The sequence below is a fragment of the Geotrypetes seraphini genome, chromosome 14 (assembly GCF_902459505.1).
Source record: "Geotrypetes seraphini chromosome 14, aGeoSer1.1, whole genome shotgun sequence".
NCBI lineage: Eukaryota > Metazoa > Chordata > Amphibia > Gymnophiona > Dermophiidae > Geotrypetes > Geotrypetes seraphini.
In genome coordinates this window covers 69,221,240-69,247,951 of record NC_047097.1, presented here as the reverse complement: position 1 = coordinate 69,247,951, position 26,712 = coordinate 69,221,240, and the positions used below count along the sequence as shown (strand labels likewise).

Below are 26,712 nucleotides of genomic sequence, written 5' to 3'. Positions count from 1 at the left end.
ATTGTTGCTATTGATGAAACGTGGCTCAACGTGCGCTAAACGAAAAATACTAACACTAGCTCTATGGAGGCGTTAGTGTCAAGTGTGCGTGGCATTGTAGCTCGCGTTAAGCGCACCTTAGTAAAAGGAGCTCATAGAGTTTACAGCATTTACAGCATGGACAAAGGGGTTTAGATTACAGCAATTACAGTATAGACATAACATGCAGACTTACAAATACAGGCTTAAGTGGACACAGGGTGGTTTAAATTGCAGCATTTTCAGTTTAGATATAATAATAATAATAATAATAATAATAATAACTTTATTTTTTTATACCGCAATACCACAAAAACAGTTCAGAGCGGTTTACAGGATAAGAGACTGTACATTTACAGCGAAGTTACAGCTTAGTTATAGCAAAGTTACATCGAGGTTACAGCATATCGAAAAACAGTTCAGAGCGATTTAAACAATGTAGGTGCGGAGAATTGGTTAACAATTATATGGCATAAACCAGTGACAATTACAAAAAGATCCAATAATTGTTGCATGGGGAGAGGGGAAGGGTAGGGAGGGAGGCAAGGGATTATTAGTTTGGTCGGGGGGACGGGGGTTAGAGGAATTTATCAAAGAGGTATGTTTTTAGAGATTTCCTGAAGGATTGATACGTTGGGGCAAGAGAGATGAGAGTGGACAGGCAGTCATTCCATTTGCCAGCTTGGAATGAGAGGGTTTTATCGAAGAATCTTTTGTGGATGCATCCTTTTGGGGAGGGGTAGGCAAACAGGTGTGCATTGCGTGTACGGTTAGAGCCTGGGAAGGTGAAGTGGCGTGAAAGATATATCGGGGCTGAGCCAGTTAGGGTTTTGAAGCAGAGGCAGGCGAATTTGAAGATGATCCTTGCTTCGAACGGTAGCCAGTGAAGTTTCCTGTAGAAAGGGCTGATGTGGTCTGATTTTTTGAGCCCGTAGATGAGGCGGACTGCGGTATTCTGAATAAGTCGTAGTCGTTTAATGGTTTTCTTGTAGGAGCCCAGATATATGATATTGCAGTAATCCAGGGAGTTTAGAATTAGGGATTGGACCAGCAATCTGAAGGTGGGAAAATCAAAGTAATGTTTGATGGAGCGGAGTTTCCACAGGGTGGAAAAACATTTTTTGACCTGGGTGTTAGTGTGTTGTTCTAAAGTGAGGCATCGGTCCAAGATGACTCCGAGGATTTTTATAGTAGAGTTGATTGGATATGTTATGCCATTAAGATGCAGGGTGGTGGATGTTAGTTTGTGGTTGGGACTTGCAAGGAAGAACTTGGTTTTTTCTGGGTTTAGTTTCAGTTTGAAGCGAGTGGTCCAGTTTTCTACCATGGTGAGGACAGTTGAGATGAATTGTTCTGTCTCATTTGACAGTGAGGTGATGGGTATGATGATTGTAATGTCATCCGCGTATATATAGGATTTCAGGTTATGGTTCGATAGCATGTGTCCCAGTGATGCCATGTAGATATTGAATAGTGACGGGGATAGGGGGGAGCCCTGGGGGACTCCGCAGGGGTTGCTCCATGTGTGGGAGAAGGTTCCGTCATTATGGACTTGGTAGGTTCGGTTTTTTAGGAAGCCTGTGAGCCAGGTTAGTACTTGTCCGGCGATGCCTATGGAGTCGAGGCAGTTGATCAGAATGTCATGGTCTACTAGGTCGAAGGCACTGCTGAGGTCAAACTGTAGTAGCAGTGCGCTGTTTCCCAGTGAGAATAGTTGGAGGAGGTGATTGGTTAGTGAGGCTAGAACGGTTTCCGTACTGTAATTGGTGCGGAATCCAGACTGGGATTCGTGGAGGATGTTAAATTTCTCTAGGTATGATGTGAGGTAGTGATTGACCAGTCCTTCCATGATTTTTTGGAAGAGAGGAATATTGGCGATGGGTCTGTAGTTGGAGATTACGGAGGGAGATTCTTTGGGGTTTTTAATTATTGGAGATACGAGGATGTGTCCAAGTTCCAGTGGGAAGTGGCCGGTTGTCATGCACAAGGTTATCCAGTTGAAGAGTTCCGCTTTGAAGGGGAGGGGGGCAGTTTTCATGATGGTTGGAGGGCAGTTATCTAGTAGGCAGTTGGATTTGGAATATTTTGAGTATAGCTTGAGAAATAGGTTCCAGTCTGGGTTATTGAAGTGGGACCAGGTCATGTCTGCTGGTGAGCCCTCCTTTTCTGGAGAGGGTGGTTGGATATATGGGTAAGTGCTGGTTGTTGTGAGCGTTGTTTTCAAGTTGAGAATTTTGTTGGCGAAGTAGTCAGCTAGGCTTGTTGGGGAGGGTGGTAGTTCAGTGGGGGAGCTTTTATGTGGGACGGTGTCCATTAAGGAGTTAACTATTCTGAAGAGTTTATTAGTGTTTAGGGATGGGGTGTTGATAAGTTGGGAATAGTGCTTGTGTCGTTTTTCTTTAATCATTTTTTTGTATTCTGTGACTTTAATTCGCCATGAGTGTCTATCTGTGTTTGTGCCTGTTTTGCACCAGGTTCTTTCCAGTTTGCGTACTTCATGTTTGAGGGCAAGAAGATCTGCATCGAACCATTTAGCTGAGGAGCGGTGTTTTTTCTTGTAAAGTTTCAGTGGAGCAATGTCGTTTAGGGTCTTATTGCTGAAATTGTTCCAGTCTGAGATGAAGTTAGGGTCAGGATCTAGGATGGATGTTGGGTTGTAGTGGGACCAAAATTCTTCTGGGTTGAGTTGGCCTCTAGACCATTTTGTTTTTTCTTTGTGGGTGGTTTTTGGTTGTTTTTTGGTTTGTTTTATTAGCCAGTGTAATTTGAAATTGCAGCGAAGGTGATCAGACCAGGGGGTGGTGGACCAGTTTTCTTCTTTAAGGTTGATGCTGGGGGTTGAAGTGGTGTTGGGGAGGAAGGAGATCAGATCTAGGTGATGGCCTTTGTCATGGGTTTTTGTAGGGGGTGGTTTAGAGAAACCTAGGGAGGTTAGGAAGGAGAGGAGATCGGCCATATACTTGGAAGTGAACTAGCTTTTCTTTGCAGGTGGGTGCATCGTTGTTGTCAGGTTATATTTGCGGTGGCATGTGAGTTTTAGCGAGATTCCGTGTGGTATCTTTGCGGTTCCATCCGTCCGGGATGTTGACGTGGGTCTTCAAGGAGCTGGGTTTGTGAAGAGGAAGGTTTTCACGGCTTTTCTGAAGTGATCTAATGGATGGGGGGATGATGTGCCACGTTCTGGGTATATAATGAAAATATGAGCGTCTTCGGGCTGTCTTGTACGTGATTGAGCGGCCTGGTGGCAGGACCAGCCATTTTTCTGTTTGGGATCTCAGTGATCGGTTGGGGACGCAATTTTGTAGTTTTGATGCTAGTTTGGTGTCACTTTGTGGAAAGTCTTGAAAGCTAGCATTAAGGCTTTAAAAGCGCATTGTTTTTGGATAGGCAGCCGGAGCCTGGATGTTAGTGCAGGGGTGCCATGGTCGCGGAAGCCCAAGTTTTTTAGGAGTCGATTGTAGCGTTTTGCACACCTTGTAGACAGGAGAGTTTTTTGCTGGTAAGCCCACTAATATTGCATTGCAGTAATCTAAGCGGGATAGTACAAACGCGACTGTCTATTTACAAGAGGAAAGAAAGATGAAAGAGTGAGTTAGTGACTGGGTGAGCCTCTGCTGTAGATTTTCCCGGTTCATAGACAACGGCGCGAAAGATAAAAGCGCGCGCCGCTCTAAATTACAGTTTTTAGGGGCTCCGACGGGGTTTTTGTTGGGGAACCCCCCCAGTTTACTTAATAGACATCATGCCGGCGTTATGGGGGGTTTGGGGGGTTGTAACCCTCCACATTTTACTGTAAACTGAACTTTTTCCCTAAAAACAGGGAAAAAGTGAAGTTTTCAGTAAAATGTGGGGGGTTACAACCCCCCACACCCCCCACAACGTCCCCACAATGCGGCACAATGTCTATTAAGTAAAGTGGGGTGGTTCCCCCCCCATGCCCCCCCCCGTTGGAGCACTAAAAACAGTAATTTAGAGCAGCGCGGCGGCGCGTGCTGCGCTCAATTGTCTGGGCGCGCCTTTGTCCCGGCGCGCTTTTGACCTGACACCGATTTTCCCTTCTGCTCTTCCAATTGTTGAAAAACCAGTTAACTTCGGCCCCCTTTTATCAAGCTGCAGTAGAGCGTTTTAGCACGGGCCAGCAAGGTAAATGCTTTGATGCTACTTCAATTCTTATGAGCGTTGGAGCATTTTACCTCACCAGTCCGCGCTAAAACGCTCTACCGCAGCTTGGTAAAAGGGAGCCTTAAAATGTTAACCTTGTACACACATTTTTGTAACAATTTTTTTTCTATATATCAACCGATGCAATAGGAAGTTTGGACCAGCGATCATCGGCTTCGTAAATTGGTTTGAACTCCATTTTTCTAGGTCTGAACAATACTCGTGCCTTCATTTAACGTAAGCAAAAGCTTCCGCAAACTGCTTTTTAGAAATCTTCTCATCAAACTTGTCTGATTTGGGTCTTGACTAGAAGGTTGCGACTTGTGTGATCTGTCTTGCCATCAGTGAACGTGGTTCCTTTCGAGACAATGGAGGCCCAACCCCAACCATCAGCATCTGCAAAAAAAGTCTAACTACATGCACATAAACAGCTCATCAGGAATGCCCTTGTGGGAACACCGACAGCACTGGCGCTCTGTTATCCTGGATCATTCTATTCATGGACAATAAAAGACTGTGTGGGGCGTGTATTCTGTCAAAGGTCTTCTGCTAGCAAGTGGAACGCTATCGCAGAATTCATGGGTGAAAACTTCAGTTTAGCTACTTTATAAATTCAGAGCAAACCAAGCTGTAACTAAAGCAGAATCTTTTGGCTTTCTTCTAAAAAAAAAAAAAAAAGGTCTTTCTGAACACCAGAATACATATAAATTGAATCGATGACCTTAGCTACAACTAGAGAATGACACAGGGACAAATTTTCCACTGTCCCCGCGGGAACTCATTTTTCCCGTCCCATCCCTGCGGGTTCTTTTCTGTCCCTGCCCCATTCCTGCAAGCTCCGTCCTCATCTGCACAAGCTTCAAACACTTTAAAATCATAAGTGTTCGAGGCTTGTGTGGTTAAGGCGGAGCTAACAGGAATGGGGCAAGGACAGCGACCAAAAACTCACGGTGACGGGAAAGTTGAGTTTCTGCAGGGACGGGGACAAATTTGTCCCCGTGTCATTCTCTAGCTACAGCCCTACAAAGACTAAATCCATGCATTATGAGAGGAAAAAAAAGTACACTAATAATTTTTGCCAAATACAGTGACAAAGAGAATGGTGCTGGCATGGTTTTTAGCTGAAATGCGCAGGGCTGCACCAGCAGTGTTAACAATGGTACACATGGTCCCAGTTTTTATATATCACAATGAGGGGCATTTTCGATAGGATGTCTAAGTCCAACTATGGACTTTTCCTACAAAACATCCAAAGCTGGAGGTGGAGCAACGGCCATTGTTGAATCCGGGAAAACCACTAAATGTCCAGTTATTATCATTATTATTTTAAAAACACCTTTGATGTCCTGGCTGCCAAGGTGTCCAATCTTAGGACATCCAACTTTGATTGCCATTTCTGACTATAAAAACGTCCAAATCCAGACCCTTTGGACGTGGGAAGGGTTAGAATTGTAATGGACTGACCACATAGACATGCCAATGGAGAAGTGGGGCACCTTAGAGGGCACTGCTGTGAAACTCCCATAAAAGGTGCCAGAAGTACATTCTCACCATAACCCCTATTCTAACGTATTCTGAGCCCTCCAAAACTCCCCCCAAACCTACTATACTCACCTGTCTACTACCCCAATAGCCTTTATGACTGCAGATGGCATCTTTACGGCAGTAGGATTTGGGTGGCCCCACATGTTTTACCATAAATGTAGTGGTTACAGTGATTTATGGGCCTGGGTCCTCTTCTCTGTGGTTCATTAGCCCACCCACCAGCCTACTTAAGACAACCGTTGATGCTCTACTAGACTTTCCCATACCAGGTACTGCTGCTCTAGAGACAGGTATGTACTGTTTCATTCAGATCTCTGTAGGGTGGGAGAGGATTAGTGACCACTGGGGAGTGTGTGTAGGGGGGTTATTATTTAATCCCTCCAGTGGTCATCTGTTCAGTTTGGTCATTTTTTTGGCACTTAGATGCTTTCAAAACAGGTCTAGCTCAGAACATCTGTGTTTCATCCAGGACATCTTGGGAAAAGTTTGATTATTACCGCAAGACGTCCCAAGTCTAGGCACGCCCAAAGCCTGCCCAAAGCCCACCCTGAACATACCTCTAACACCGCCCCCTCACAAGATGTCCAGAAAGGTGGTTTCAAAAATCAGCATTTGGACATCCAAGTGCCAATTTCTGCTGTTCTCTAGATATCTTGGTGGTTTGAAAATGTCCCTAAATATATGCCATACTTAAATATTTACTTTTTGAGTATATTTTTCAAATTCTGTGCAATCAATTAACTTAAAGTTAATTAAAATTTACCACCAGGGTGGATATTCCTGATAATTTGCCCTTACATAGTTCATCAGGTATATATGTGCAGTTTCTCCACCATTTACGAGGCCCCACTCCTGGAAATCTGTAGCCCTGCCCTCAGTGGTGTCACTAGAGTACATGAAGGCTGAAGGAAGGACTTGTGCTGGAGGATACTGACTGGACCTGACATCTTCAACAGCAGATTCTCTTTACCGTTTGTCAGGCTCCAGCTCCCATGTAATAATAATAATAATAAAAATAACAACTTTATTCTTTTATACTAAAAAGAGCTGGACAATCAGCGAAATACAAATATTTGTAAAATAGAATTTCAATAATAAAACTCACCAAGTAATAAACTTATCAAACAAAGTGGTCTTAATTAATTTCCGAAAACTGCAATAGGATAACATAGCTTGCTGAATACATTTACCTAACCAAGATTGTTGCCAGGGTCCTATCTAAGAAGGTCTTATATCTACATCCATTAATTTTTGGAGCAACAAGTGGAAGATGCTACTCATGCCAGCAAACATTTAAAGAGGAACACGGGGAAGCAGAGAGGAGGAGAGGTGCCATCACCCCTCTATGAAGATGGTGCCTGGTTTGGTCTAGCGTTTTTTTGCGCCGCTTCGTCTACACAACAGTCATTTTGGTCACCGTACATGATGAAGGATACAGTACTACTTGAAAGGGTCCAGAGAAGAGCGACTAAAATGGTTAAGGGGTTGGAGGAGTTGCCATACAGTGAGAAATTGGAGAAACTAAGCCTCTTCTCCCTTGAAAAGAGGAGACTGAGAGGGGACATCATAGAAACATTCAAGAAAATGAAGGGAATAGACTTAGTAGATAAAGACAGGTTGTTCACCCTCTCCAAGGTAGGGAGAACGAGAGGGCACTCTCTAAAGTTAAAAGGGGATAGATAGATTCTGTACGAACGTAAGGAAGTTCTTCACCCAGAGAGTGGTGGAGAACTGGAACGCTCTTCCGGAGTCTGTTATAGGGGAAAACACCCTCCAGGGATTCAAGACAAAATATTAGACAAGTTACTGCTGAACCAGAACGAACGCAGGTAGGGCTGGTCTTGGTTAGGGCACAGGTCTTTGACCTGGGGGCTGCCGCTTGAGCAGACTGCTGGGCACGATGGACCACTGGTCTGACCCAGCAGTGGCAAATCTTATGTTCTTAAATTTTTTTTTCTTCTTAGCTATTTCTGGGCAAGAATCCAAAGCTCTACCCGGTCCTGTGCTTGGGTTCCAACTGCTGAAGTCTCCGTTAAAGCTCCATTCCTTAACCATCGAGATGCTTTGCTCAAAAACCTGTTACTCTGGAAGTGTTTTTTTACTAACCACTTTAAAGCAATGCAATGTTCATAAATACAGGGAAGGAAAAGCCTTAGAGAAACTCAACGGTTCTATATGTTTTGAGAAACAAATTCCATCTAATCATTGGCATTAAAAAAAAAACTCCCACTCTGAAGAAAAAAAAGAGAAAGGGAAACCAAAGTGCAAAGTTACACTTATGTAGTATGAGGAACCAGGGCCTCAGGGATGTCTTGGTGACTGTATATCTTGACGCAAGCTATGTCCCGAGCTTTTCTGTTGTTCTGGGAGGGTGGAATGAGGGGTACAGTCCGTGGCGTAGTAAGGAGGGGGAGGGATGGAGCGCCACGGGCGCTGTCTTGGTGAGGGCGCAGTCAGCCATTCCCCTCCACCCCCGCACTGTTGCACGTGCACACTGTTTCCCTTCTCCTGTAATTCTGTAACGTTCCCAGCGCGAACAGCAACGCCCAACCTGCTGTCGTGCCAGCATAGGCTCTTCCTCCGACGTCACTCTCTGGACCCGCGCCTAGGACGTAAAGTCACAGGAAGAGCTGGATGCTGGAGTGACAGCAGCTTGGGGGCTGCTCTTCGCGCCAGGAACGTTGCAGAGGTATGGAGGAAGGGAAGCGATGCACACGCAGCGGGAGAGGGCGAAGAAAAGGGCAGGGGAGGGGGGGCGCCACTGCCTTCCCCTGGTGCCTCTCACCCTCGCTACCGCCATCGGGTCCGGCACACAGCGCGCCTTCCGGATAAAAACTTGCTCAAAAACCGCAACAAACCGACGCAGAAAAGGATCACCACGCGTTCAAACGGCACACCGTGAAATGCGCGCATGACCAGCGCGCGTTGTCAAATACACGCTGACAAACACGCGTGCGGGACAAACCGGTCAAACAGTTAAATGCAGATAAGCAGTGGAAAAAAAAAGAGTAGCCTTCAGATTGTGAACGCACGCATACGCACGTACGCAGCTCGTTTTAAAAAAAAAATTTGCTGTTTCTCGGTTGCACATTCAGGCCCAGTTTCTGCAAATGACACCTAAAGTTTAGGCACCTCAATAAGAGTGCTTAGCTGATCGGAACGCCTAACTTACCCCCCACCCCTCCCCCTGCTTTTACTAAAATGCGGTAGAGGATTCTGCCTTGACCTAGAATGCTTAAACGCTCCAATGTTGCTCCGATGCTCATACTAAGTACTGGTAGACGCCCAACTCAATGGGCATATACGCCGAGACACCTGCCAGCAAGTAGTTGTGGTTAGCGGTTGATTCGGGGAAGATTTTCAGTGGATTTTGGGTGTGGTTTGACTTAGGCACTAGTAGACATCTAACTTACCCCCTCTTTTACAAAGGTGCGCTAGCTAAAAATTAGCACGTGCTAAACGCACGCTAAATGCTAACGCGTGCATGTTATCCTATGAACGCGTTAGCGGTTAGCGAACGTGTTGGTTTAGCCCTTGCTAAAACACTTAGCGCGCCTTTGAAAAAGGGCCTATTTTTATTTTATTTTATTTATTTAATTTTATTTATTTAATTTTTTATACCATTCTCCCAGGGGAGCTCAGAAGGGTTTACATGCATTTTATTCAGGTACTCAAGCACTCATTTAGGGTTTGCTCCTGCCCCCATTGCCCCTCATATACCACCAAGGGATTGCTCCTGCCCCCATTGCCCCTCATATACCACCAAGGGTTTGCTCCTGCCCCCATTGCCCCTCATATACCACCAAGGGTTTGCTCCTGCCCCCATTGCCTCTCATATACCACCAAGGGTTTGCTCCTGCCCCCATTGCCCCTCATATACCACCAAGGGTTTGCTCCTGCCCCCATTGCCCCTCATATACCACCAAGGGTTTGCTCCTGCCCCCATTGCCCCTCATATACCACCAAGGGTTTGCTCCTGCCCCCATTGCCCCTCATATACCACCAAGGGTTTGCTCCTGCCCCCATTGCCCCTCATATACCACCAAGGAGTTGAAGTAGGCTTTTGTCCCTGCCTCCATTGCCCCCACTGGACCAGGGAGCGGAGTGAAGATCAGCCAGAACCTGCGTAAGCTCCAGTGTCCAGGCCCACTTAAATTACACAAAAATAGCCATAGTGGGTCAGACCAATGATCCGTCTACCCAGTCTCCTGTCTCCAACAGTGGCCAATTCGGGTCGCAAGTACCTGGCAGAAACTCATATTAGCTCTAGATGAGCTCCAGTGCCCTGACATGACCTGGATCTGAATATCAGGGGCTAATGCTGTCCGTAGTTGTCAGCATAAAAAAAACCACTGACCATCACCGGCTAAATATTATCAACCTAAAGCCCATTTTGTTGCGTTATCCATGTAGGTGGTCCAGGGGTGGAGAATGGGAGGGGCATGGAAGGGATTGGCCCTTATCTGCAGATTTCTTGAAATGCGCACATGCGCATCGGTTCTGCCGGCGCACACACGCACCTGCCATAGAGCAGGTGTACCTGCATGAGAGCCATCTGGTGGCCCATTTTATAAAAGCCCACGGGTGGCTAGATTGCCTTATGCATCTATGTGCCTTAACAGCTTTGATGCCCTGTTATAAAATTAGCCTCACTGTGCCTTAATGTGAAAAGAGAGACAACAGCTGCCTGTTGTGTTGAACAAAGAGCGTACACAATGCGTTCGCCGCATTACGCTTTCATTACACATCTGGGAATTATGGTCTTGTTGCACTTGTAATAAAGAGGGTGGAACAGATGGCACTGACTTAAAGGGATATTTCTGCACTGCCAAGTGACTTTATTATAACAGTGTTTTCGTTGCTCGCTAAAGCTGGGGGGGAGCCTGCTTTGCGGAAAAAAAGTCTCTGCAATTCTAGGAATGCTAATTATTTGGAAGCTTTAGTACAAAGCGATGCGGGTCTCGGAGTTAGTCCTTTCGGGTGCCTAGAAATAAAGGTCAGCCAACAAGCTCCAGTTGATATCATTTTAATGGGCTAATTTAATTCAGTTGGGACTTGCTTTCAAGCACTATTCTTCCGTCGTCAGGTCAGTGCAAAGTGACCTAGACATAATACGGGCAACGGAATGAAGGCAGCTCTGTTCTTGAAAGTTGGTCATAAATGAATGAAGTTAAACCAGTGCAAAAGTGCCATGTTCAGTACCAATGCGTAGAGCAGGGATGTCAAAGTCCCTCCTCGAGGGCCGCAATCCAGTCGGGTTTTCGGGATTTCCACAATGAATGTGCATGAGATCTATTTGCATGCACTGCTTTCATTGTATGCTAATAGATCTCATGCATATTCATTGGGGAAATCCTGAAAACCCGACTGGATTGTGGCCCTCGAGGACCGACTTTGACACCTGTGGCGTAGAGAGTCAACTTTACCTCAGTTTTGGGACTTAATATGAGGGTATATAGAAAACCACGGTACAATAACACACTTTACTGTGGGAGTCGCTGACCTGTGATACCTCAATACACTGACACGGTAAGGGTGGGGGGTGGGGTGAGAGGGCAGTCTGCCCTGGGCGCGGTCTTCGTAAAGGGCGCAGGTGCCCGTGCTCCTCTCCATCCCCTTCCTTCCCAGCCCCCCTCCCCCGTTGCGTGTATGCACCCCTTCCCTTCCTTCGCACCTCTTTAATTTTTTTCTGTGCGAGCAGCATTACGAACTTGCTGCCTGCGTCGGTGTCGCCTCTCTCTGATGTCCCTTCGGGGCCCGCGCCTAGGAAGCGCCATCAGAGGGATAGTCAGCACGAGACGGGCAACAAGTTCGTGCTGTTGCTCTCGCTTGGGAAATTATAAAAGGTACAACGTGCAGCACCGGGCAGCAAGTCAAATGCGCGCTAGCCCAAAGCGTGAAGACAAGTCAGCGCGAGACAATTGCGTGCAAGGACAACTCCATGTAGGACAATTCAGCTCAGTGTCAAATGAGGCGCAAGGACAATTGCGCGCAGGGACTATTGAGCGCAAAGACAATTGAGCGCAAGACAACTGAGCGCTTTGTCTTGCGCTCAGATGTCCTGCTCGTGCATTTTACTTTGAACCATTCGCGCTGAATTCTCTTGCGCTCGGATGTCTTAGGCTGACTTATTTAGCGCTCACTTGCCTTCGCGCTCACTTGTCTTCGCACTCAGACATCTTGCGCTCACTTGTCTTCGCGCATTTGTCGGTGCGCTTTTGTCTTGCGCGCATCTGACTATGAACCGCAGCTCCGTCAGGGGCCCTCGGGGACAAACAGAGAGTTTTGCACGGCCACAAACCTTACCACTGAAGTTCCAGTGTCTGTTAAGAGACAGCCAATTAGCGCAGCACCATCTAATTGAAATGACCTTCTTGTTCATGCTGGAAAGTGTCTGTTTCACAATATTGCAGTTGGGAAAATTCAGATATTGTTTATTGAAGATAATAAAGCTTTTTATTGTTGGGGATTTGATTAAATGTTCATCTGAAAATGGGAGGAGAGTGCCAATGCCTAGGTTATGTTTTTAATTGTACAAGCCACGCTACGGAACATATGAATACTTTTTCAATCTGTGCTCTTTGGTCTATAACTGTTTGCTTAATGAATGCCTGTGGTTTGTTTCCTCTTGCACTTAAAAAGAGAGCCCGCAGATCAAAATGTTAATTCAGATGTTGACTGTGGCATTGTTCGAAGCTTTACATGGGTTCTGAAAGGTGGACTGGATTTATGGTGTTTGTTCAAGGCTATCCCAGCGTCTGTAGGTTTCAGTCCATTAAGATCTGAAGAAACTTTACCTCACCTGCCCACCCAGGGAAGGATATAAGGGTATCTGTTGCATGGCAGATAGAACCTCTAGCATTGTTCATTCAAATGGCACTTGAGGCTAGTGAGTGATAGGTTTTCACAAAGAGCGGTTGTTTTAGATTTTGGACAGACCTGTTGGAACAAACAAAAGTGAGATGATAACTTGGGGGACATCAAAGGAGCATCAATGTGAAAAGTCACCAGCCCTGTTGGATTGCGGAGGAGCGTCATAAGCCCCACCCACTACCAAAGAGCACACAAACCTTAAAGCACTGCGCAGGGTCAACAATAAGTCTTCATGACAACTGTGGAATGTTAATCAAGAGGAACCAAGAACCTACCCCAGGTTTCATTTTGTCTAGGTGTAATTCCTTATCAAGGTTAGACCTATAGGCTCTGATTCTATAAAATACGCCTATGGTTAGGTGCCTAGATTGGCATGTCTAGCCAACTTAAACACCCTCCCCCCCCCCCCCTTTTATGAAGCCATGTTAGGCTTTTTTATCACCAGCCACAGCGGGAAAAGCACCTACGCTCATAGAATTCCTAATACCACCATTGCTGGTGGTACCACCACGGCTAAAGTGCTGGGTTTTGAAAAACCGTCCGGACCCCCGGACACGTCTGGTAACACTATGTTAACAGCCTGCCATGTTCCCTTTTGGGATATACACTCTGGGAGTTAGGTGCCTTCTTTATAGAACACCGCACGGGCAGATGCATGCAAATTTTAATGACTGCCAACTAACGCCAATGATTTGTCGATAGTGCCCAATTATCGATGGTTAAGTGCTTATTAACCAATTGCTTTTGCACGTATATCTTGGCAGTGCACCCAATGGCCTTGCGAGGGAGGTTGGTTCCAAAGATGGTGGTGTCTGGTATCGTTGTGCTGTGCGCCCCCCTCCCCCCACTTTTCCCTGCTGCTTGATTTCTCCCCCCCCCTCCCTCCCCCATTGTACCTCTTGAAATATTTGCTGGAGCGAGCACGATCTTTCACCTGCTGCTTACGTCACAGCCTCGTCTCCCTTCTGACATCACATCCTGGTCTCTCAACCAGGAAGTGACATCAGAAGGAAGCTGAGGCTGCTACGTGCAGCAAGTGGAAGATGTTGCTCGCAATGGTGAACATTTAAAGAGGGGGGGTGGAGAGGCGTTGGCGCCCCTGTGAATATGGCGCCCGAGCAGTCCACTCCGCACTCCTTACTAAGCCACAGAATGTACCCAAAATTGGGTATCATACAGAATCCATGGAGATAAGCACATAAATGTTAGTGCCTGTTCCAGAAATGCCCCCAAATTTGATTTACTTGGGCAAAAAGACTTTCACAATTCTTTTACATATGTCTTTTTTCTGTGACGAAACCAGTGTAATGATGGATTTGTTTGCGAGGACTGTGGAGCAGTAGGGTAGGATGCCACTGAATTACTGAAGCTTTGAGTTCTCCATCCTGTATGGCAAGCTACTTGACAAGCCATGCCTTGACTCCACACGATAACGATGACCCTCCGCAGTGGACATGAACACTGACAGTTGATGCTGGAATATCTGAATAGATGTCTACGTTGGCAAACAGTTGCCTTGCGCTGCTAACCTCTGGGACAGTGCGCATTCTGCACGCGCTTGGACAGGTTTGCCGAAGAATCGAGGTCAATGCTCTGTCAAAGAAATATGTCAGCAATGTCTATCAGAAACTGGAAATGAGGAACATTTCCTTCCAAATTTAATTTTATTAAAAAAAAAAAAGATTTGGAGAGGGGCATGGTTCACATTCCGAAAATCCAATACAGTTACTGTTTAGAGGAACAGAAAGTGCACTGCAAACGAAAGACAGTGTCAAGATTTTTCTTATTTTTAATGATCTTTTATCAAGCATCGTTTGCTGATAAGGATGTCTCTGAATGCCAGAGATTTGTACGAAATGGTTTATGTAGTGGAAGAAGCAATGAATGAACTTGGGATGATACAATTCAAGAATTCAAAATAACATGTGAGGTATTGTTGTGCATTGTAGGTTGGATTCTTATAGGTTTGGACAAGTTTCTATTTTTAATTCAAGGAAATATAAATCAAATGGCATTTTGTTAATTTTTCTTTTGTTTCATTTCCAGCAAAAGCACATCCCTGTTATCTGGTACCTTTAGGGTCCATTGTACGGAGCAATTTTTCCGTAGAGAAAAAAAATGGGAGAAGACATTTAGCACCAAGAGCTCTAAATGACCACTGAATCTTTGTGTTGGAAATAGAGAAATGTAAGGGGATAAGGTTCAACGTGCTGATAACATGTCTAGGTTTACTTCTGACTTGGCTTTCTCGTTTGTCTGTATGAAGGTGAAAGCCTCTGAAAAGGCAGAGGATGTGATAATCCTGAATAAAGATCCATTATAGTGAGTTCAATTCTTTTGGAGAATCTTCTTTACTCATCACAAAAATTTTTGAACCATGACGTGCCTGTTCTATGGACAAAATAGAGAACTATTCCATTTTCTATACCGTTCTCCCAAGGGAGCTCAGAATATTCAGGTACTCGAGCATTTTCCCTATCTGTCCTGGCGAACTCTCAATCTATCTAATGTACTTGAGGCAACGGGGGGATTAAGTGACTTGCCCAGGGTCACAAGGAGCAGCGAGGGATTTGAACCCACAACCTCAGGGGGCTGAGGCTGTAGCTTTAACCACTGCGCCTCAACTTTGCTTTTTCTTTCTATCAACTTATTAGATTTGGTTTATTGATTGTATGTACTGTACCACCTTATACCAAAATGAATAGCATAACATAACATAAATCTTTATTTATATACCGCGAAAGCCTTTCGGTTCGAGGCGGTTTACAGGAAAAAAAAGGCTGAAGAGAGGCAGCGAACTACAACATTCGAGAGAATATCAAAATTAATATGGAACGCATAGAACATATAGAGGGAAATTAAGCAGCTTTTATAAGGTGTGTGTGATGGGGGGTGATAAATAATAAGTAAGAATGATCATAGTCACGGAGCAATAATATGGAATAGAGAGTCAATTTAAACTGGATCGTCCTGTTTGAGGAAGAAGAGCGTTTTTAGGAGCTTTCTGAAGTGCATGTAGGTTGAAGATCGAACTAGTTGACTCCATTTGGGATCTTTGGAAGCTGCTTGGTAGGGTAGGAGCCTAGTCATGAATCTCATGGGTTTATCCTTTAATTGAGGGGAAGGCAAATAGGCAGTTTACAATCAAAAATTAAACATTAAAAGCAAAATCACACTAGGGCAAAATTCTTGAGTACCTGAATGTAAAAACGCTTAGACGACCTCCATTGATGGGTGATATATAAATAATAATATTATTATTATTATATGCCATTATTGTAACATATAAGCACATAAATTCAATGAGGTAATTCTATAATCCACAAACTAACATTCACATGTATTTTACAGACATAGGGCTCCTTTTACGAAGGTGCTCTAGCGTTTTTAGTGCACGCTAGCCGAAAATCTACCGCCTGCTTAAAAGGAGCCCATAGTAATTTATGCAAAGTAATGAGATTGCCAGTGTGATATAAATTGATGCCAGGTGTAATTGCTGACATGTTGATTGACAGCTGCTTATGTAACTTTGATATGATTGCTAATAAAAGGCATGAGGCTGGAAGGGGTCTTTGGTGCAGAAATTTGCCTTTAGCATAATTTCCCCAAATTACTTCCTGCTCACAGTTCCCAGCAACTCTCTGGGCCTTTCTTGTATCCCTTACCCCAGGGGTAGGGAACTCTGGTCCTCGAGAGCCGTATATTCCAGTCGGGTTTTCAGGATTTCCCCAATGAATAGGCATGAGATCTATTTGCATGCACTGCTTTCAATGCCTATTCATTGGGGAAATCCTGAAAACCCGACTGGAATACGGCTCTCGAGGACCGGAGTTCCGTACCCCTGCCCTACACCAAAGGAAGCAAGATGAGACCCCCCCCCAAGGAGTTAAAATGGCTCTTATTAGGTCTGTTTTGTGATTCTATCTGGTGAACATCATTCATGGATCATGGTTCAGAGGGGTTCTGATTAATACAAAATCATTTGGTTCATTTCTGTTAGAATTGATATAAATATGGGTGTTTAATGCTTATCCCTTCCTTATCTTCCTAGCATAGATTAATTATCTATATTGATGAAAAACTGCGTTTGTTTCCACAGGGGGGAAAAAAAAATAATTTGCACAAAAAAAAAATCACTTTCAGAGGGTTAGAAGATACCACTTATGTGTTCCTGATGCTGGTATAGGGTGGGGGAAGGGAATAATGAAATTCATACAACAGTGACAAAATTGGTTTTATAAAAATGGCCTTTTTAACCTATTTACAACAGAAGGTAAAGTTTTGTCAGCAAAAAATGAATGCAAAGGGGAGAAGGAACCTTTGCCTTATTATGAAAATAGAATAAATCTGAAATGCTCAAATACAGTAAAGAAATCGAATATTTAAAGGTAATTTGACCTTTACATGGGTGGGTCATGAATCTTTTATATAACCTACAGCAAATCTATCTATATAACATTATTCCAAGGATCCTTGTCCGATATTCATTTTCTGAGATATTATTTTTCGTTCACTGAATAATGCGCACACGTTTCCCTCCTCCATCGCCAAAGCTGGGGGGGGGGGAGGGGAGCAGTCGCATTTATTTTCCAAAAGTCTCAAGGTCTGGAGTTTTAACACCGAAGTCTTTGGACGACACGTGGACATTATTAAATACAGCAAGAGAGCAATCATCACAGGGGATAAAAATCTATTAGCGATGACACACACAAACCAACTTGGGTTGACACATTTTGGTGGCGGGGAAAGTATGGATGTATGATAAAAGTAATTATAGCAGAATGCTTACCCTGCTTCCGACTTTCTCATTGACCTTCACACTTGGCCGACTCTTAATTCTCAAGCGTTAGTGACATCAAGGTTGTTCCTTCTGGATGCTGCAGTCCCCTACGATTGTTCAGTAATTTCAGCCTTCCAATAAAACAAGACTGCGCCGATCGTAACTTTTTATGTATGTTTTCGAACTACAAAAAAAAAAAAAAAAGATTCATTAAATGTTTATCTTTCTGGCGTTTCTCAGCATCTAAAGCCATCAACGATACTGTATGAATTGTAATGTAATTGCGTCCAGCATAGGGTCAGTTGTTGATTCCCCTCTCCCCCTAAACATGGCTTTCAAAAAACCCCTATTAAATCACACCCTATCAGGGCACATTTGAAAGGTATTATCTGTGGGCAAAGCAGAAAAGGTCATGTTCGAGAGTGCCCTTAGCTTTCATCTGGTAAAAATGTGAACGTTGAAAACAGTGCACAACTTTCACCCGTGGAATAAGGGTGTGGCAGGGTCAAGCAAAAGAAGGAAGCACAGAGGGGTCAATATTCTTTTTACAAAACCACAAAAGCGGTTTTTAGCACAGGCCGGCATGCTGAATGCTCTGCGTTGCTTCCGACACTTATAAGAGTTCCTATGAGCACTGGCCTGCGCTATAAACCACTTCCATGGTTTTGTAAAAAGGAGGGGGGAGAGGCAGTGATTTAACCTGCCAGAAATTGCTTCTGGCTGGTTAAGGGGCTCATTTTCAAAGTACAAAAAAGCAAACAAGATGGTAAACATGACTAAGAACGTTATAATGTCTCTGTATCACTCTAAGAATAAATGGGATACCCATGTGGGATCCCTACGAGGGTCAAGATAAGGAAATTGGGTCATTAGGGCATAGACAGGGGGTGGGTATGCAGAGTGGGGAGACTTGATGGGCTGTAGCCCTTTTCTGCCGTCATCTTCTATGTTTCTATGTATGGTGCGACCTCACCTTGAGTATTGCATTCACTTCTGGTCTTCTTATCTCAAAAAGAAATAGCGGCTCTAGAAAAGGTTCAAAGAAGAGCAACCAAGATGATAAAGGGGCTGGAACGCCTCGCATATGAGGAAAGACTAAAGAGGTTAGGGCTCTTGAGCTTGGAAAAGAGACGGCTAAGGGGAGATATGATCAAAGTCTGCAACATCCCGAGTGGTGTTGAACGAGTACAAGTGGATCGATTTTTTTTTTTTTTTTTTTTTTTTTACTGCATCAGGATTTATAAAGACTAGGAGGCCACTCAACAGATTTACAGGGAAATATTTTTTAAACCAATAGGAGGAATTATTTTATTTTTTCACTCAAGAGAATATTTAAGCCAGAGGATGTGGTAAGAGCGGTTAATGTAGCTGGTTTTTAAAAAAGGTTTGGACAAGTTCCTGGAGGAAAAGTCCATGTCTGTTGAGACAGACATGGGGGAAGCCGCTGCTTGCCCTGGATCGGTAGCATCCGCTACCATTTGGGTTTTTTGCCAGGTGCTTGTGGCTTTGGATTGGCCTCCGTGAAGACGGGGTACTGGGCCTGACCCAGTCAAGGCTATTCTTAAGTTCTTAAGGTTCCATAGGTCACGATGGAACTTTGTAAGCATAAGTGCTTTGAAAATGCACCTCTAAATCACCTGTTTTAATTGCTATATTTCAGGACCACTTAATTGGTTTACTGCTCCTGAAAATAATCAGCACCGAACTGAAAACCAGCTATTTTGGGGTGTTCCGGGATGGAGTTGGCACTTAGCTGGTTAAATGGCCAGGTTAATCACATATAACCCCCACCCCCTGGGGCACTAAATGCGCCAGTGCTCATAGGAATTCTACGAGTGTCAGAGCAGCGTTGAATTGCACAGGTTCTCCCATGCTATTAGACCCTACAGGCAGTGGCATAGTAAGGGGGAACGGGGGGGGGGGAGGGAACACTGTCTTGGTGGTGGCACCTCCCACTACCATACACGCACGCTCCTTCTCTTCCTCCGTACATCTTTAATGTTCCCGGCGCGAGCAGCAACTCCAACCTGTTGCTCACGCCAGCGTCAGCTCTTTCTCTGATGTCACTTCCTGGACCCATGAGTAGGAAGTGACATCATAGGAAGAGCTGAAGCTGGTGCGAGCAGTAGGTTGGGGTTCCTGCTCGCACGAGGTAGGCGTGGCAGGAGGGGGGCGGGGAAGGAGCAAATGGGGCGGGGGGCAGAGAAGAGGGCAGGGTAGGCCACGCCACCACCTACAGGTAAAGCAGTGCCAGCAAGTTTACAGACCCTACTAGAGTGACCCAAACTGCTGATATCTCCAATAATGATGGCCCTCCACTCAATTTGAACATAAAGCTCCCCCCACAATGCTGATTCCCCACCCGATCCCCATCCCAAAACATCTAAAATCATATTTAGACGTCATATTGAAAATGCCCCTCAAAGTATCTTTCATTTGTGACCTATTTGCTCATCTGCACTCTATTGCGAATTTATGGATTTTATCGAAAGTGTTCAGCATAACAGAATTACGCTTAGAGGCTCCTAACTTAAAACTGAGGCGCCTGTAATATAGGCTAGGGGTTCAAAGGCCTATATTACCTTAGGGCTCCTTTTGCAAAGCCTCGCTGTCGGGTTTAACGTGTGCGACTTTCATCACGCGCTAACTCCCACGCTGGCCTAAAAACTACCGCCTGCTCAAGAGGAGGCGGTAGCGGCTAACGCGGCCGGCAGTTTAGCGCGCGGTATTGCGCACATTAAACCGCTGCCGCGCCTTCGTAAAAGGAGCCCTTAGTCTTTTACAAAATCACGCTTAGCAGCGCGTAAGCCACTCTCCACCCCTAAATGCGCCTACTTTACCATCAGGTGCCTATCTTTTGAAGAATTGCGCCTAATTGCCCAATTAATTTAAAATTTTTTTTTTCAATTATGAGCCAGTTTACTAATTACAGTTTACTAACCCCCTCCCCACCTTTTTACATAATTATAGCACGGTTTTTAGCGCCGGCCGTGATGGTAACCGCTCCGACGCTCAGAGAATTCCTATGAGCTTTGGAGGTCTTACCACCGTAGCCGGTACTAAAAATTGTAAACGGGAGTGGAAAGCTTCCATTTATTTAGGTGCCTAACTGCTTCATGGGCTCAAAAGAATTACTCAAAGAGGTGTGCCGAAGAAATTAAATTACCCCCCCACCCCACCCACTTCCTTTTACTAAGGGGTCCTTTTATCAAGCCGCGGTAGGGGTTTAACGTGCGTAATACTGCACATTAAAACCACCTGCTGCGCTAGCCGCTAACGCCTGCATTTTTAGCCGGCCGCAGGGGTTAGCGCACGATGAAATGTCCGACCCGCTAACCCTGCTAGCGCGGCTTGATAAAAGGGCCCCCATAAGCTGCAAAAGAGGTTTGTACCGCGGCCCTGAATGCTCCGACGCGCATAGAATTCCTTTGAGTGTTGGATCAGCGTTGGCACATTTAGCGCTCCTACCGTGGCTTAATAAATGAGGGCCTAAATGCACAGACAAAAAAGTTATATTAGTCTGAAATAAAATGGAAGTTAACTATGTCATCAGTACATTTTATTACAAATCGGAATGAGTGTTTTATGTTTCGTAAAGCTCTTTCCCAGATTTGGGGTTTTTTTTTTTCCCTCAGAAAGTGTTTCTTTGCTACATTAAGCTAACATATTTCCGTGGTAACTACCACATCCTATTTATTTTATTTTTTTGTGGTAATTCTGTGAGTAGAATTTCTGACGTAATAAATCTTGAAAATGGTTATTGATGCTGATGACCCTTCAAAAAATATATTTTGGAACAGGTGAGACTAATTTTTGCAAAACCTAATATTTTGCTTTCCTTTGCTAAGGCTGGCTCAGCCGTAACTGAAATTCGGATCCAGGCTTCTGTTCAGGAAATGAACCGTGCACACATAAATTCAAAGGACAAAAAACTGGCTTCGTTTGGGAGTTTCCTGTGCGTTGCAGAGGGAATCTAGACAGTTTGCAGATCAATTGCGAGTTATTATTTCAAAGCTGTGGGACTAATTTTATAATAGGCTGCCTGGGTTGGGATGTTGTGTGGTTAACTATTTCAAGCCCATTTTCTAAAGAAACATACCCCCTCTCCTATGAAACTACGCTATCGCAGTTTCGTAGAAGAGGGGAATAGGTCCTCTTCTATTAAATTGCGCTAGCAGTTTCTAGCGTGGGGAGCCGCGCTGAATGGCCCGCGCTGCTCCTGACGCTCATAGAGCTCCTATGAGCATCGAGAGCAGCGCGGGCCATTCAGCGCAGCTCTCTATGCGACAAACTGCTGCCACAGTTTAATAGAAAGGGGGTATAGCTGCATACATCTCTTCTTAAAATTGTAGTCACTGTGGGCCTGATTCTATAAATGGCGCTTAAATATGTAGGCACCTAGAAAAATGGTGCCTACCATATGTTGATCAAATGTAGGCAGCGAAGAGAAAAAAGAAACACCTCGCTTCAAAACCACAGACAGTGCAACAATAGAGGCAAGGGAGGAGTCCAAACCGCGCCTTCCTCAGGGGACATTAAACTAAACATTTCTTTAAAAAAATATAAACAATATATATGGAGAAAATTGAATATATAATATATAAAAAACATCAGTTCACAATAACAGTCAGATGAAATGTACATATAAGCAAAACATATAAAGACATGTATCTTTAAAAATATAAAAACAACCAAGATCTAAATCAGTGGTTCTCAACCCTGTCCTGGGGACCCCCCCCAGCCCGTTGGGTTTTCAAGATATCCCTAATAAATATGCATGAGAGAGATTTGCATACCTGTCACTTCCATTATATGCAAATCTTTCATTAGGGGTATCTTGAAAACCCGACAGGCTGGGGGGTCCCCAGGACAGGGTTGAGAACCACTGATCTAAATGCATGACTTATAAAAGATTATTGCATATAAAAAAACTCTAGAGTCTAGACGATAAAATATAATAAACAATAATAAAACATGTACATTAAAATTGCATATAGGAGAACTTGAGGCATGTCATCTGATTGTTATTTTGTACTGATGTTTTTTTATATATTATATACTGAGTAGAAACATTTTAGAGCTGAGATTGTGATGTCATAATGCCTCATTCCACAAGTGCCTAAGAGCCAGCATCATAAGTGATGTCACAATGCTTGACCGTCCTATACTTGACTCACTTAAGAATATGAAAATAGCCATACGGGGTCAGATCGATGGTCCATCAATCCCAGTATCCTGTTTCCAACAGTGGTCAACACAGGTCCCAAGTACCTGTCAGAAATCCAAAGAGTATCAACATTCCAGAGCTGAGATTGTAATGCCAAACTCATCAGTGATGTCACAATGGCTTGATTGTCCTATACTTGGCTCACATAAGAACTGCCTTACTGGGACAGACTGAAGGTCCTTCATGCCCAGTATCCTGTTTCAAACAGTGGCCAACCTAGGTGCCAAGTACCTAGCTAGATATGCTGCTTATCACTACTCTCTGGCCAGTCCTGCTTCTCTTTATAGTGCTAGCTGACCCAAGGCAGGCAGCAATTTAAAATTTTGTCCTATGGCTGTCAAACAGCTAAATCTAAAAATGCAGTCTAGTGTCCTAACAGAAAAGCACCAGAGAGGGTAGAGTGAATGCGAGTCACGCCTATCCCTGAAGACCTGCAGATGTGAAAGAGGGAGGCTGATGTGATTCAAGGAAATTTTGTGGACTGGACACAAGTACAAGGGCTCATGTTGTTTAAAAAAGTGTGTGTTTGTATAGTGGTGATGGTGGTGGCTTGGGGTGGAATTAGTTGGATAATTTTTGAAAGACAAGAAATTAAATTGCAATTTATTCATCTATCTTTCATTTCATTTTCAAAACAAATTTCTTGATTTTTTTTTTCCGCAAACAAAGCCCAGTCTCTAGTACTTAACACAGAGCATAAATAATAAAATGTCGTTACCACATTCACATGGATTGAACGATTTGAAGCCCAAATACAGAAACCTAAAATTTTTGAGACACAAAACCAGACAACCAGAATCAATACAGCAATCACAGAGTTAAATTTTATACACATGATAAAGTAGACAACAAAATGGCTCAAGCACCAAACTAGTATGTGCAAGGAGTGATTGTAAGGATTGCAGGTTGAAGACATCCATATGATAAATAGCGTAGAACGCCATAAGTAAGATACTTTCTTCCATAAGTAGAAAGGCAATGTAATAACATAAGAATAGCCTTAGTGGGTCAGACCAATGGTCCATCATGGCCAGTAGCCCGTTCTCATAGAGGCCAATCCAGGTCACTAGTACCTGGCCAAAACCCAAAGAATAACCCAAAGATTCCGGAACCTCAAAGAGTAACAACATTCCATGTGAAATCTCCAAGGAGTAGCAACGTTCCATTTGGAATCCCCAAAGAGTAACAACATTCCATGTGAAATCTCCAAGGAGTAGCAACGTTCCATTTGGAATCCCCAAAGAGTAACAACATTCCATGTGAAATCTCCAAGGAGTAGCAACGTTCCATTTGTAATCCCCAAAGAGTAGCAACATTCCAGAATCTCAAAGAGTAACAAAAGATTCTAGAACCCCAAAGAGTATCAACATTCCATGCTACCGACCCAGGGCAAGCAGTGGCTTCCCCCGTGTCTTTCTCAATAACAGACAATGGACTTTTCCTCCAGGTGAAAACAAGACTCTTAGAAAACCTGCTATGGATAGTTAATAAAAAAAGAGAAAGAAAGACAATACATTTCATCTTTAGATATTCATCAAGGCCTCACGAAACACTATGAGGACAGAATGATTATACAGGGTGTTGTTTTTTCTTAGAACTTGCGAAGAGAGCTCATGCAAAGACCAGACATGTTCCGTCTTGCCGTTGTTTTCTTTACCATTTCTTTGTTGAAACGTAACAAATGAAGCTGATCTTTACTTCTTTTCTCTTAGGGTTTTAAAACTTGAAATGGGAAGGAAGTGCATTACTCAGAGCAGTCCAAAGACTTGCAAAGTCAACTTTGTAGACGCACCTGTCTCCACTTCAGCCCTGAAATAATTGAGCCTGGAATTTTAAAGAAACGGCTGAATTCTATCAAAGGTCTGAGCTATCGTCTTGGAATTTGGCAGAACAGCAGATGAATACTACGACATCCATTTAAAGTTTTGATCAAAATCAATGGTTAAGCATGTGATGAATCACAGTTGATTTGTGTTCTAGGTTTGTCAGTCACAGAGAAATTTAATTCCCTTAAGAAATGCATAATGTACAGCAAACTGTAAGTGACGTGACAAGGAAAACCTGGTGGCTTACACCCAGCAGTCAGCATATGTTTTAAATTCTGATCGCTGCGGTTAAGTAATATTTACCTGGATAATTAAATGACAGTACAGTATCTGCCAGAACTATTTACCGGTATTTATTCAATTTTCTATAATGTTCTCCCGAGGGAGCTCAAAATGGTTTACATGAATTTATTCAGGCACTCAAGCATTTTTCCCTGTCTGTCCTTGTGAGCTCATAATCTATCTAATGTACCTGGGGCAATGGGGGGATTAAGTGACTTGCCCAGGGTCACAAGGAGCAGTGTGGGTTTGAACCCACAACCTCAGGGTGCTGAGGCTGTAGCTTTAACCAGTACACTACTCTAGAAATCAAAATGCAGTGACAGTGAGCCAGGTATAGGACAATGAAGCCATTGTGACATCATTAATAATAATAATAATAACTTTATTCTTGTATACCGCAATACCATGGAAGTTCTATGCGGTTAACAATAGAAGAGACTGTACATTTACAGCGAAGTTACATTTACAGCGTTGTTACATTTACAGCGATGTTACATAAATGGCAGTGAAAATTAACAGCGAAGTTACATACATTTACAGTGAAGTTACATATTACAGCGTTTTTACAATTACAGCGATGTTGCATATATGGCAGTGAAAAGGCATGTGCTAAGAAGAGGCTGTACATTTACAGCGATGTTACAAATTATAACGGTGTTACATTTACAGCGTTGTTGAATATAAGGCCGTGAAAAGGCATATGCTATGGAGGCCTGAGGGGCCTTTAGATCAAAACTGAGATTGGGTAAGAGGGTCATATCGAGGTAGGGAGGGAGCAGGGAAGGAGGGAAGGCAGAGTTAGCGGAATTTGTCGAAGAGGAAGGTTTTTAGTGACTTCCTGAACAGGTGATAAGGCGGGGAGTTGGAGATGAGGTCAGTTAGGCAATTGTTCCATTTGCCCGCTTGGAATGCTAGGGTTCTATCAATGAATCTCTTATAGAGGCAGCCTTTTAGGGAGGGAAAGGTGAATAAATGAGTGTTTCGTGTGCGAGAGGGGCCTGCTATTTCAAGATGCTCAGACAGGTAGATTGGGGAGGAGCCAGTTAGGGTTTTGAAACAAAGGCAGGCGAACTTAAAGATGATCCTTGCCTCAACTGGGAGGTTGGCTCTTAGGCATTGGTGGAAGGAGGCTTTATGATGTCATAATACTAGCTCTGGTTATCAAAGGCTAAAACTTTTCACAATATTTTTATTCAAGATTCTAAATCATTCTCCCAGGGGAGCTCAGAACAGTTTACATCAGGGGTCTCAAAGTCCCCCCTTGAAGGCCGCAATCCAGTCGGGTTTTCAGGATTTCCCCAATGAATATGCATGAGATCTATGTGCATGCACTGCTTTCAATGCATATTCATTGGGGAAATGCTGAAAACCCGACTGGATTGCGGCCCTCAAGGAGGGACTTTGAGATCCCTGGTTTACATGAATTTATAAAGGTGCTCAAACATTTTTCCCAGTCTGTCCCTGTAGGCTCACAATCTCTCTAATGCACCTGGGGCAATGGGGGGATTAAGTGACTTGCCCAGGGTCACAGGGAGCAGCGTAGGTTTGAACCCACAACCTCAGGGTGCTAAGGCTGTAGTTTTAACCTGTACACCACACATTAAAAATAATTACTACATAAGCACTTAGGGCCAGATTCTCTAAGTTAGGTTAGGCCCTAACTTACCCCCCCTCCCCCCTTTTTACAACACCTTAGTGCGTTTTTTAGCATCGGCCGTGTTGGTAACAGCTCCGAAGATCATAGAATTCCTATGAGAGTTGGAGCTGTTACCGGCGCGGCCCGCGCTAAAAAGCGCACTATGATTTTGTAAAAGGGAGTAGGGTTAATTGGCAAAATCCCTTAATAGTTTCAGTAATTGGAAAAAAACTATGAATTAGGTGATAGGTGCCTTTCCAGTTCTATAAAAGATAGGTGAGTATCTCGTGGCACTTGGTGGCCTTTCTGTGGGTGGAGGGTGACTTAGGCGCTAATTCTCCAAAAAGGTTAGGTACCTGAAATG

At 44.0% G+C, this 26,712-nt stretch overlaps 1 long non-coding RNA gene across 1 annotated transcript in view; it reads left to right on the top strand.

The window, feature by feature from the left end:
- Positions 1-24,734, top strand: part of LOC117348608 — a 158,642-nt gene extending 133,908 nt beyond the window's left edge. Inside the window, exon 4 of the long non-coding RNA XR_004537007.1 lies at positions 24,317-24,734. This is a non-coding gene — a long non-coding RNA (uncharacterized LOC117348608). The remainder of the gene's footprint in view (positions 1-24,316) is intronic.
- Positions 24,735-26,712: the final 1,978 nt, after the last annotated feature.